General features: G+C 49.3%; 1 protein-coding gene across 3 annotated transcripts in view; it reads left to right on the top strand.

Annotated features, from left to right (window-relative positions):
* usp43a (ubiquitin specific peptidase 43a) overlaps nucleotides 1-13,729 on the top strand; it is a 90,967-nt gene that overhangs the window by 16,757 nt on the left and 60,481 nt on the right. The gene's annotated exons all lie outside the window — the stretch shown is intronic.

Genomic DNA, 13,729 nt, shown 5'->3' with positions numbered 1-13,729 from the left:
AGGCGGAAGTGGAGGAGCAGTTTACGCCTTCTAATGCCTGGCTGCCTCTTTCTACTCACCGGTGGCATTCTTGAGCTTTTTATTTTTCATTTTTCATTTTGTTAAAATATTTTTTTATCAGTGCGAGGACATGTGGACCCAATAACGGAGAACCCCGGACTGGAAGAATAATCTCGAGCGCTTGTACCTCCTAATAGGATTTATGCAGCAGAGAAACTTTGAAATCTCTGCTTTATAAAATATTTCTCATCGTGCATCTCCCGTCTCAAAGTCCGCACCATTTATTATTCACGCTGATCCGTTTAAGTGTCTTTTAAGGCCTCCCTCACAACTTGGCTCTGTTTACTAGGTATTGAGGAATAAATCATTGAGAAGGCTGATTCTCCGTCCTTTCCAAGTTTTCATTTTTTGGGTCAGTTCCTCTTCCCTTGAAAGGGAAAATAAAGTTCCTGTGTTTTGCTCTAGACGTTCTTGTTGCAAGGAACGTTGGCATTGATGCTGCCGCCTTCATGCCGCGTAAAGTACAATCGCCTGAATAATTACCCGTATAACTCCTGACACGTTCTAGATTGGATTGTTTGTTAGTGCCTGCAAAGTTATTGAATTTCTCAACGCTCCGACTGGCCCAAAAATAGAGGTGTCCCCCCCCAACCTCCAGATCCCGAAAAGCTTTATTGTGCTAATCTACAATCTTTTCCAGGCCTGGTCTATACCTGTGGTTCCAGCACGGTTTGATAGCGTCAGAGCTGATGGCCGCAGCGCTTGTTGCGCTCGCATGCACCCGAACTCGCCTTGAAGCTGGAAGCAGCGGCTCGGATCGCAGCTGTAGCGCAGTGCCGTGAATCCGCGTGCACGCTTATACGTTTCAGTCTTTACTTGTTTACAGACAGTGTCTTGCTCCCGGTTATATTTCGGAACTTGAAACCTCAACCTGCTGACCGCAGATTCAGTTTTTTAACCACATCGCAGCCCTTCCCTTTCTCCTCTTGCCCCTCAACTCAGTCGCCCGTAATCCGACAGTCCCCGAGAGACGTCCGCCGAGGCTTTCCAGACCCGCTGCGGTGCTCGGATCGTAGGCTTAGACGTGACCTCAAAAATATTTGACCGAAGCACCAGAAGGACTGCGTGAATATTTAAACGACCCCTTGAGTCGGGGGAAGGGATGCACTTTGCCGCAGAGTGCGGGATCACCCGACGCGGATCGATCGGCTGCGAGCGTGGGAAGGTAGAAAGGGACCCGACGCGGGAGTGTTTTATGGACCGTGCCGTGTCGGACGCGACCGTTTCAAGCCATTGGCTCTGACCTGCATCCATTGCCCCCAGTTACCTCCCCCCCCCTCTCTGTGCCTGCTCCCTCCTTTGTCATATCAGAAATGTTTCCATCACGTGGCTCCCTGGCCTGATGGGGTCTCCGCAGTCATCGCACGCTGCCCACATGGGTCCCGGGCTGCCATTTAAGGGCCTCTAATGGATTTTATTCTGCCCTTAAATATTTAACACTTTTCTTAGGAAACATTTGATTAAGTCTGTAAATATTTCAAAGTGCCTTTAAATAGTTCAGGAAGACTTTAAACATTTAAAAGCACGGAACCCTACTTGGTCTTTAAGCAAACGTGAAGTTTTCATTTTAATTGTCTCTTTTTAATGGAAAGAACAACCTGCTAATCAGTGCTGTAGGGAATTGTATCATCCTCTTCCATAAATGCAATGTAAATCATTCATCTGTCTGCGTGTGTACGTGGACATGGCGTAAACGCTTGCGTTTGCAAAATGCGCTCTCTTGGGAACAACCAGAAAACCGTATATTCCGGTCTTTTGCCGTTGCTTTCGGAGAGGAAAGGGTTAATTTTGAAGGGCTTCTTTCCACCAATCTGAAACGCGTGTCGGATATACTGCGTGCGACGCGTGTTTTGATTGGGAAAATTTCTTTCATAAGCTGAAGATTTATGCGATGTTTCTCGAGGCAGGAAGTTAATGTTCTCTCCAGGCGGTGGGAAAGAACTTTGAAGAGTTCTGTAGCCCGAACGCCCCTTCGCCTGGCTTCATCTCAGGTCCTGGGTGGTTGATGGCTGCGGTTGGCCGGATGTCTGCAGGGGTTTCCCCCCCTCCTACTTGGGGGCTCTTCTGTGCGCTGGCCACTGCCTGCAGGTGATCTCCTCATTGAACATCTGGGTTTCCCTACCCCGTGAAACACTGCCCGCAACGATGGGATTGCGATGATGGGTTTGACCGAAAGCTTCCGAGATGCCCGTAAGATCTGCCGTACTAAAGATAAACAAGCTGCGTAAATTAACGTTTCGAGCACCTCGGCGTGTCCTGTCTCCAGCCTAACTGCTCGTGTCGCTTATGGGAAGAGCAGGTGCTGGTGTGGTTAGAGCTGTCACCCTACAGCCAAAGCATCCAGGTGAAATCCTCACTCCTTCAGTAATACCCTTGAACAAGGTGCTTGCTTTGAATTGCTCCGGTAAAAATAACTCGGATCTGCTAACGGGTAAATAATTGAAAGTAGTTTAGTGAACGAACCTCACGTTGTACGTAAGCTTGAAGGAAAGCATGAAATGATGGTAATAACGTCCCCTTAGTTGTGGTGTATGAGCTGGGCTGTGGGGCTGCCCCAGGGTAAGAAAGGGCTTTTTGTGACCCGAAGGAACCAAGTTTGCAGCTAAAAGCTAACGCTTAACGTCCTGATCCAGGTGGCGTGAGTGTCACTCCTAACCATCTCGAAGAACTACTCCTGTTTGGTGTTGAGTTGACTGTTGATGCCTTCCGGTAGACTCGCCTTTGTATTGAACGACTATATATTGAACGTACTGGACAGACATGTAGTGTGTCTGGATGCGTCCAGTTCGCTGCCACTTTTCTGCTCTTGAAGTGGCTGTGTGTCCTTCTAGTTGGGAGTTGTTGTTCAAGAACCAAGCCAAGTCTGAGCCAAGGAGCCCAGCCGTTGAACCTCTGCCCTTGAGCGGCATGGTATGCGTTCGTGTTTGTGTGCGCGCACGCTCTCGTCGTGCGGGTGTCCGGCTCCTCTTCGGCTAAGGAACGTTCCCTCCGAAAGAGCACTTTTTACAATCGGCACTTAACCCCAGTGGCGTGCGACAGACCCAAAGTGAAAAGAAGTAACGGGGCCGGCGCAGAAACGCGAATAGCCTATAACGGCAACGCTCACGCGATGTTCCGTTGACGCGCCTTGTCTCGCTCCCACCGTGATGTCTGAGGGGATTTTCTGGAATTACATCTGTATTGGTTCTTCGAGCTGCGCGAGAGGGATTGAGCGGAAAAATCGGGATGGTTACTTGAGGAAACTTGTTTGGTGGAAAATATTGCGGAGGGTACAAAAATAAACCGTCGCAACAAGCCATTAGTCACACGTAGCTTTAGAAGACTGGTGTTCTGTTTTGGGGAGGCTTTCCGGGGAAGTCTTGCACAGTTGAGCGATGCCTGCTCCACTTTTTTTTCCCTTCTTCCTCTTTGCCAGTAGATTCTTGAACCAAAGACCCTTTTGTTTGTCTGCAGCAGGCATGACTTCACCACTCTCACCCAGAATCTCTGAGCACCACACCACTGGAGTCCTGCTTTCCTTTAACAATTTGAGATTCCCCCCTCCCCCCTCCCTGCTGCCCATCTCATTTTGTTTTGTAGGCATCACTCTAACACTTAAGAAATAAGACTCGGTAATTTAGTTTGGGAATTGTTATTCAGTGCCCGGTGAGTGCAGCCGACTTGGGAATGAAAGGTGGTGCTCATCTCTCCGGTGCTGCCAAGTGGTCCCTGCACTCCGGGCTGCCGGCCAGGAGCACTTGTGTGTTGCGGGCTATTTTCTTCCCTCCGTGTGTGGCGGTTCCACCAGCATTGCCATAGAAACGAGCGGAAGGCGGCCAGTCGCGATCCGGTGAGCACCATGGGAGGGGATGCTATATACCAGTTCTAATGCGATAAGTGCCAGTCCATTGGTCAGGTTTGTGCAAGTGGGGTGGGAGAATGAAGATTGGGGGCTAGTAGGGGAGTTTTCACGAGGTGCTGGGGTCTCAAATCATCTTCGGTCCAAAAGCACACTCTAAAGATAATAAAAACGGCTGCAAGTGCGGCCGTGCTCTGGACGAGACCGTGGTCGGGCTGTAATGACGAGGGCTCCTGGGCTCGCCATCGCCCGGGCTGAAGTGGTACGCTAAGCCCATGCTGAATAGCCTGAATTAGACAGAGGGCTCCACAGATAAAGAGAATTGGAGCGCGTCAGCCGCTCTCCGGCACAGCCTACGTTTCAGCACTCTTTCTCCGTTCCTGCTGACCTCCCCCTTTCCTTTCAGCCACCGCTGTGTGGTTCCGCTGCCCGCGCCATTGTTGTTTTAGTTCCCCGATAAAGGACTTTTACGTTTTACAGGACCATTCTTTTTCCCCTGTCCTGTGCCTCTTTCCAGAGGCATAGCTGGGGTGGATAAGCAAAGCCCTAATGGGGCGGAGAGGGTACCAAGGCCACGTGCACCACACTGCTGACACTTGCTGGAGTAACAGGAAGAAAACCCTTGCTTCGAGCAGTCTTCTCCTCATGCCACACTCTTGATCTGAATCATCAGTCTCTGTGTGGGTTTTCCATTTATTTATTATTTCTTTATTTATTGGAAGGGTGTGGTGGGTTTGACTGGGTCCTGCTCTTCGGTGGGTCTGGGGTGCGAGTCCTGCTTGGGGTGCCTTGCGATGGACTGGCATTAAGGTTTGTACGCTTAACTTGGTCATATACTCATTTATGAAGTATGGTGTTTTTACTAGATCAGGTACCTCGGTCAAGGGTCCTGCAGCGGCAGTGTGATTCGAACCTGGAGGCTTCAAGTGGAAAGCGACAACCCTAACCACTGTGCTGCCTGCTGGCTCGGTTTCACCCCGTTAGTGCCGATGCCTCCCTGTTTCGAGCGGACCCCACACCTTCCCCGCGCCCAACAACTTAACAGCTTGTTTTGAATCCCTGCTCACTCTGATGGTGAGCTCCTCCTTGCCTGCTGTCTGCCCTTCCCGTGGACAGCGAAAGGAGCCGCTGAACAGAACGGGAGAAAGAAAAATTAATGAGTTGTTCTTGTTCTTTCTCTGTCTTCTGAACATCCTGTTCAAACAGCCGAGCATATTGTTAATTCCATGAATAGATTTGCATAGAATTTTTGATCACCAGAAATGGAAATTTAATTAAGAGTTTTTAAATAAGGTTGGTTTTTAAAAAAAAAAAAAAAAAAAAAAAAAAAACCTGTCCAGCAGAATTTGCTGACTCCAGCGTGGACCAGAGGTGGAACCCCTTACATGGATAGGAGTTGCTTCCCTGTACATTTCTTTCAGTTTTGCTTTTTACTATAATGCGGTCTATTTGCATACAAAATGCACTAAACTGTACTCTTAGAAGCAGTAAAGAGCAGTAGGTGGTAGTGAGGTGGTTGGAGCCATCACCTTGCAATTGAAAGACCTGGGTTTGAATCCCGCCTCCAGCTGTAGTATCCCACTCTGAGAGAACACACACACACACACACACATTTTCTGAACCGCTTGTCCCATATGGGGTTGCGGGGAACCGGAGCCTACCCGGCAACACAGGGCGTAAGGCCGGAGGGGGAGGGGACACACCCAGGACGGGACGCCTGTTCTGTGAAAACATTGGGTAAAATCACCGTGCTTGGCTTATTGTATAAACCTCACATCGCGAGCTGTTTTGCACAAAGTTTTCCGCTAAATGACAAAATCAAAACAAAATCACTAAATCGAAACGAGTGATTGCGATCATTATTAATGTTGTCTAGCGTGTGGGTCAGATCGTCATGAGCTGTGTGTTCGTGAAGTGCTGAGGGGTCACGGGGTTATAGGTTTAGATCCCGGACAAATTGTCATCTTCTACAAGTAAACTGCTTAAGGTAAACACTGAATTAAGCACTTCCTTCAGTAAACAGTTTGTATAAACAGGCAGAACTGTTTCCGGTTTCTTTCCATGGATGTTTTTTAATCCCGTCTAAGCACAGCTCATTAACTTAACATCTGATTTATCCTGTTACAGTACAATGCTGTAAGTCTTAAATCTAGTGTATGAAAACTTGATTACAATGTGCCTCCTGACCATGTCTTGTTTTTTCAATGACAACATGAGATGTGAGAGTCAGGAAATGGCTTGGGGGGGGGATTATACCACACGAGGGACATACCCCCATGCGGCGCCTTAGGTGGCCTCTCCTGCTCTTAACATAAGAGTCCTGCCCCGGTGCCTTTCATAATTCATAAACGGCACCGAGAACGGGGCGGGAGGCGGGGCTGCCCCGATAAGGAGGCTGCTGTCATCTCATGCAGCGCGCCCGCTCCTGCGAAATGCGATAATGTCGCCTACCCTGTGGAGGCACTGCATGCGCTCCTTCCTCGAGTGCTCTCTCGGGTAGCGCGATCGGTACTCATCTAATTTAAAACACCGCATCGAGAGCCTACTGGATGAACTCGCGCGGACACGATGGCGCCGGCTACGTTTGTTTCAAGATGATTTTGCTCCGAGTTCACTTGGACGCGGTACCTTTGCGCCGCATTAAGCCGTGTAGGCTGTAACTAAACTTACCAGGCTACGTACATAAGACGGTCACTCGCCGTTTGGCTTTTTGGTCAAAGCACCGATTATTTTAACGTTATTTGTGTCAGGTGGTAGTGCTTATGGGTATTGCAGTAGAGGGGGCTTCCTACTCTGAAACGGAGGCCAGCGCGAATTTATGATACCCATCGGGAAAAGAGGGTACGTATTTTATGAAGGAATAGAATGTCGTGTATTTTTCTAACGCGCTTTATGTCTGAGAACGTCCGTTTGTCGTCTGTGGCGTTTGTTGGCGTTCTTCATTTCGCTGTGGTCTCTCGCGGGTTACAAAGCCAACGCGAACGTTCGGTTTTCAGCCGGACCAGCGGCACTTCCCACCCCGAACTCCTGGCTCTCCGAGGTTGCTCGCTGGGAACGCTCGATACGATCCGGTGAGGCTCTGGACAGTGTGTTGGGGTTTGCTCGAGGGCGAGAACTGCCCCTGGAGTAGCTGTCCTCCGGTCTGCTGGAATTTATGAGGAGGGAGTGTCCCTCGGAGCCAGTACTTGCAATCCGAGTCGTGCTAGTAACCCGGGTGTGCGCCGCCCCGTCCGCAGGTAGAGGTGTGGAAGGCCTGGTAGGGGCGGTGGCATCTCGCCGAAGCCGCTGTGTCTTTCCTTGAGCGTGTGCTCTGCCGCGTTCGGTTCTCCTTGTTGCTTTGGCGGGGAAGCATTAATGAGAGCGGTGTCTACCTACAGAAGGGGAAATGAAAAGAAGTTCATCTCCAGGCCCAGGAATTTGTGCATAATCTCTCCAGTTTGTGCAGTATAGTAGACCTTGACATTGTACACCGCTTGTTTTTTTTTTTTTACCCTCTTCCTTAAAGGGAATCGCCCCAGCCGTCAGTCCAACGGGCGCCGAAGATGTCTGCTGCCTGATACGAACTCCTATTTTGGTCTCTTGACAGGTAGCGCCATTGAAGCGACTGCTTCCCAGCGGCGAAAAGACGGTTCGGCCGTCGGATTTAGAAAGACACGGCGAATCTGTCTAGTCCTCCACCGTTCCTGGGTTCACCGAGTCACTGCCCTGCTCCTGCTGCGAGCGCTTTAATATTGACCATTTATCTAAATCCTTGAAATCAATTAGGCTGCAGACCGCCCCAGCTGAACGCGGGCGTCTGAACCGGAGTTCCCCCGGGGGCTGAGATTCTTTTGGATTGTGCACAATGTGGAAATTGAACAGCTCAGTGTTAGTACTTCACTATGGTTTCCAGCTGGGTTCTATTTTTGGCACGACGAGCTGACAATGGCAGAAAAAGAATTACACGGCAGTCGCTCTTCTCGCTTAGTTTTGTGGGAGCCGGTGTATATAATTGAACGCGGAGCCACTCTCAATAACGGCGTCGAGTTCACGTTCAGGGTCCAGCTAAGCGTCTTCTGACCTACTTCTGAGTGGGGTCGTATGAAACCAATAGACTCGTAGTAAAGTATAATGTAAAAAATATTTTTTTGGATAACTTACTGATTATGACGGTGTCAGCGCAGCAGGTGGCGTACTGGTTAAAGTTCTCACCCTGCAGTCAAAGCATCTCTGTTGAAGTCCTACTTTAGTACCCTTGGCCAAGGGTAACCCTAAATAACAATACTGTCTACCTAGTGTGCGTGAAGGTATATCTTGACACTGATAATGGCTGGAACCACTATTCCTTCGATATTTATATTTACTGTATATATTTATTTTTTATCTTTTAAAAGAGGTATAGGGGCACAGAGCTTTCCAGTGGCCAAGCACAGTGTCATCAGGTGGTGTAAAGCACATCAGCCTGCTTGCCGAATGCTTGTTGCGCTGGCACCCGTAGCTCGGTGGGCTCCTCCGGGTAAAGACGGACCTCTCGGACGCACGTGGCTGGTCCTCTGGGGTAACGAGGACGCTCGGCTCCGCGGACAGGAGCGAAGCAAGGGCGCTGCCTCCGCAACGTAGACACGAATCCAGCTGTGGGACAGAGGAGGGTCACGATTGGCTGAATCGCGTGTGTGCACCTGGGGGTTCGCTGTCGCACATTAGAGGGCGACTGGCTCATTTGACATTTTTATCCAACCTGGATGTGTTGTCCGGAGATGCTGGTATTTACTGGAGCAATTCACCTTACGTAGCTCATTAAAGGGTACGTGGAAGGTGCGACAGCGGGTCTCTCCCGTCAGTATAATGAATCTCCGTTGGCGCCATCGTGTCACGCTGTTCTTCATGTATCGAAGACTTACTGGCACGTGGTAAGCTGCGTTTCGTTTTAGCCCCGAAGCCATGGTTACCTGCATGTATTGATGAAGTGCCACTTTTTAACGTTTCTACATTTGTTCACTGTATGAGATGAGCAGTTTTTTTCTTTCCTTAACCGAGCGTGCGGTTCGCCAACAGACGAAGTTTTCGATACGGACGCACGAATGTCGACGCAGCTCGCTTGTCGAGGATCGCCTTTCGGCTCTCGCGTTACGCGAATGGCGGCCTGTAGATTTGAGTCTGGTAGGAAATGGAAAGGTGGTTGTGGCAGATGATGTAATGCAAATTTATAGAGCTGTTAGGTCAGTGTCTGCAAGAGATGCATTTTCAAACCCTTTGCTGGGAGGGACTGAGCACTTCTGAGGGAGGGAGGGAGGGAGGGAAGGAACTCATTCCACCACGTTAGGTGAGTGGGGCCAGCACGCAGCAAGATGTGGAGGAGTGTAATGGTCTTGCTGCGGTGTAGGAAGTGATCAGCTCTGGTGTCCTTAGTCTTGGCTGATCACACTTGTGGCGTTTCTGGAAGAACGCAGCTTTTAGTCCTTAGAAGTGAACTACACGTGATCTCATCTCCTCCTCTCGCATGCCGTTACATCTCAGCATGACTTAAGCCCGAGTTCCTCCGGTTGTCCTTTAATTGCGTCGGAGCAGCTTCGGTCGCCTTCGGGGCCTCAAAGCCATGCAAAACATCTTGTTAATCTGGCTCATTTTCATCCGGAGAATTGGTTTTGCGGCACGAGGTTCCGGGAGAAGTGCCAGAAGATAAGGAGGACCCTTTCAATCGCATAGGTAATGTTCTACTTCTCTCCGCTGGCAGGCTTGTACAATATCAGCTTTGAGCTGTCATCAGACAGAGTAGCGTGCAGTTTTGCTTCTGAGCCAACAATGATTGCATTGTTCTATGTTAAGAACAATACTGCTGCGTTGAGTTTACTCTTCTAAAACCACAGGTGCGGAAAACTTGCAGCTTGTTTTGATGAAATACTTTGCTTGCTGGCGTTAGCCGCTCCCGTGCCGCCGCCGGCGTTTTCCCGCCGACTTGGGTAAAGCGTTCCCCGTGGTCACGCCGAGCGGCGCGTTCCGCTCCCCGTACGCCACAACGAGCGCTTCCGCGCTAAAAGGCTAAGAGCGGAATCGGCGTCCGTTCCTCCGCTAGGCGTAACGTAGTAGGGCGGCGTTCGTTCTGGACGCGATGGGCCGAGCGGTGGCCTCGGTTCAGGTGAAGGAAACCAGAGCTTTCTCCAGCTGTCGTTGCAGCTCTGCTTTCATGTTGCCATTTTATCTCTTCACAAAGATGAGTCATGGAAGTGGAATCTCAGTCAGATAAGCCACTTTTAGGAAAATATTGGTCTTTAAGCCTGTGATGGATTGGCAATCGATACCCGTGTAGCCAAAGTCAATGGTTTGCAGCCCCATTCCTGGCGCTCCAAGCGCACCTTGGGTTTTGCCGCAGCCAACCTCTTGATTCTGCTCGACTGAGGCGTCGATTGTAAGACGATTCAAAGCACGCGACGTTAAATGCCGTAGCAGAGCACGGTACGTGTGATTTTTTTTTAATTTGCACGCAACCTAATTCGCAAATCTGTATGCGGTGAGTCAGCCGGGTACTTTTTTGCTTCTTGAATCTTCTCTGAATGCGAGCAAAAGCTAAAAATTAGTTTTACGCTTACTTTTTCGTTTAGGTGATGCTTTCCTCCAAAGCAACTTAGTGTTAAGTTACTCGCAATTATTTCACCCGTTTATACGACTCGATGACTTTTACCGGAGCAATTTTAGTTTAACTACCTTGCTTAAGGGTACTACAGCTTTTGGTGGGATTTGAAGCTGCAGTTTGAGTCCACAGGCAGCAGCTTGAACCCTAAGTGAAGTATCCGTCACTTACTCAACTCATGGGTTTGACTTCCGGGTTTTTGAGGAAGATGGGGTGCGTGTGCTCCTCTTTCCCCTGCTAAAGATCTCCATGGTGCTTCCAGACAGGTGGAAGCGTGTAGCTGGCCAAAAAGGAGTACCGAAGAGTTCCGTTGTTTATGTGCCGTCCCTATGTAGGATTTTAGGAAATACAGTATAACTTAAAGGGAACCTAAGACATCAGTATGAGTTTTAAAAAAAAAAAATGGAGTGGAAATGCAGTTAATGAATTTAATTTTCAAAAATACATCATCATTTCAGGTCCTATTTCTGGCTAATTCCATACCCTCATTCTACAAGTGATGATACCAGTACGTTGTACTTAGGGTGTCCAATCACTTCCCTTACTCTTGGAAGCCTTTCTCCACGATTTCTCGCGGTGCTGCTCACAATGTAATGAAAAGTGTCAACGAGTAAATGCGAAATCTGCTTTGAATAAAAGCATCAGCTAGGCTTCGCAATAATAATACTGCGCGCTCCGCTCAATAAATCGCCTGCTGTCATCGTTCATATTTGGTACAGTTGTGTGATTGGTCCACCTTTGTGGCCTCATAAATGGGCTGCGCTCCTGTTGTGCAACTCCTGTACCTGTTCTTCCATATTTAGTGCGTATGGACCTTTAAATGTTTTCTTCCTCAGCGTCAACTAGGTGTCACAGAATTGCGGGATGACGGAAGATGCGATTCGAACATGCCGGTGCTGGTCGGCTCAGATACGGTGCTAAATTAATTACAGATTCCCCAAATCCTTTGTTCCAAGTCCTCTGCGACAATCCGTCCTGCAAGCACGAGAACGGCTGTTAGAGCTTGCGCTGCACGACTGCATCACAGTCCAAAGATGTGTGTTTCGGTTGAATCTAAATTTCCCACTCTCTGTGTGTGTGTGTGTGTGTGTGTGTGTGTGTTTGTGTGTGTTTGTGTTTCACTGCTGCTCTTCTCTATAAACAGGCGAATGGCCATGGGTAGTTTAGTATATCTAGCGTTGTAAGTCAGCTTGGAGAAAGGTGTTAGTGAAATACTAGTTAATCACCATGGTAATTACATGGTGTTTGTGCTCCTTGTTTGAGACCCTTTCCCTAGAGTGGAGAATGAGTGTGCCCGTGTGACCAACCTGAGCCCAGACCCTCGGACGGTGCCTGCAGCCTCCCGTTTCTGAACCTCTCTCGCTCCGTTGAGGTGCGTTCGCTTGCGGGCGCCCCTTTACGCGCGACGCACCAGCCGCTCGCAACGAGAGTCCGGCGGCATCGATTGCGGTGTTTATCCGAAAGGTCTTCTGCGAATTCCTCAGGCCAAATTTGTTTGCGTGAGCTGTGTTTACAGGGAGAGCGTTAATCCTGAAATCGGAGATAAAATTACACGCGAAGCAATTTTTCAACAGGCCTGCAGTCTTCGCTTTGTGATCATCTCTGCAGCTCCCTGTTGATCTCCCTTAGTGCCTCGCAGTCAATGCAAATAAAGTGTTGCACCAATAAACAAATGAATGCGAGCACCTTCGATGACCTTGGTCGTCTGCTGCCGCGTATCATGACGACTGACTGTGGCTTTATTATTGTATTGTACTGCGAACGAGCAGTGATTATATACGGCTCCTTAGTCGCGCGTGGAAGCCGTAAGCACGGGATGGAGCGGGAGGGCGTAAGGATATACAGTGAAACCAGCTATGAAAGGATTTCCTGCTCATGGCTTCTTTGCCTATAAGTGGATGGAAGGTATAAATCACTGTTATTTCACTGCCCGGCTCCGTTTTGTCCGGTGTGACTTGTAAAAATGTATTTGTAAAGCAGGATAATTTATCGCACCAATTCAGGCCAGGGTTTCACAGTGGTCAGTGGGTCACGTCGGTGCCTGAACCGTACGGCGTGACGTAGGTTCGATCCCCATTCAGCCTGTGTGGCATTTGAGCGTTATACCGGAGTCCAAAGACGTGCGTTTCGGGTGAATCGGTGGCTCTGAATCGCCCTGGGTGCGTGCCTCGTGATGAACTGGCATCACTTCTGGAGGGTAACCTACTTCATGTAGCACCGTGTGATTCCCGGACAGGCTCTGGATCACATTGAGCCTGCAATAAATCCAGTGTTTATCAGCAGCGAGTGCCTGAGTGAGTTTTAGGACAGGTACATCACTCGGGTATTATAGCAGAGGTCTTTTGGACTAGAAGTCCAAGCGCTCGATCATTACCGTACCTGGTGCCCAACATACAGCAGATGTGCAGGAGTCCCGATGGCAGGCAGAGACGTCAGTGACATCCCACATGCATCACCATGCGAACAGAGCGTCGCTCTTCGGTCTCTGCTTTCATCTTTGTCATCCGGTTGATGGAAATAGCTGTCTGTATGCAGCAGTGGTTTCTGGGAGAGGTCAGAGGTTAGGGGTTATGCACCGCACCAGCAGTGCGTTTGTGCTCTTTCCACCTTCCCGTCGCCGCGCGTCAGCGCCGCCGTCTGCGATCCATCAAACGACGCCGTGGGCTTTGGATCTGGAAGCGTGTGGTACGGGCTCGGCACGCGTGGATTTGACGCTGCAGGAATTATCGCCCGCGCGCTTCTTTCTGCCTTTTTCCACCCTCCTCTTTCATCTGCTTCCAAGGTCACTACCCCAGTGAGTCGTCTAGATAACAAGCCATCGAGTGAAATTTTTTCAGCGTCGAATCATTTTTAACACTTCTCCCGTAAAATTTCTGCTCCTAGGCGCGCTACATTTTGTGGCTGTTTTATTTCAAGAATTTGAGGTTTTCGATCTCATTAAAGGATGATGTCACAAGCCGCGCTAAGGTTTACAGCGCTTTGTCTTTTAAAAGATTCCCGTCACTGGCAGTCGACTTCTGTTTCGTTCGCTTTTGCTCGAAGGTATTATCATACGTTTGTTCGGGGATATTTTCAGTCCAGCGATATTTTTTTCATGTGTACGTTTCAAATGGATATGGTGAATCTAGGGCCAGCGGGTAGTCTAGTGCTCTTAGCCATCACCTTCAAGTTAAAGGACCCAGGCTCAAATCCACATTCCTGCTGTAGTACCTTCAAAAAAAGCT

This window comes from Scleropages formosus, chromosome 20 (genome assembly GCF_900964775.1).
Source record: "Scleropages formosus chromosome 20, fSclFor1.1, whole genome shotgun sequence".
Taxonomy (NCBI): Eukaryota; Metazoa; Chordata; class Actinopteri; order Osteoglossiformes; family Osteoglossidae; genus Scleropages; species Scleropages formosus.
Note: the sequence above shows the minus strand (reverse complement) of the source record. Positions and strands in the feature narration are given on the sequence as shown.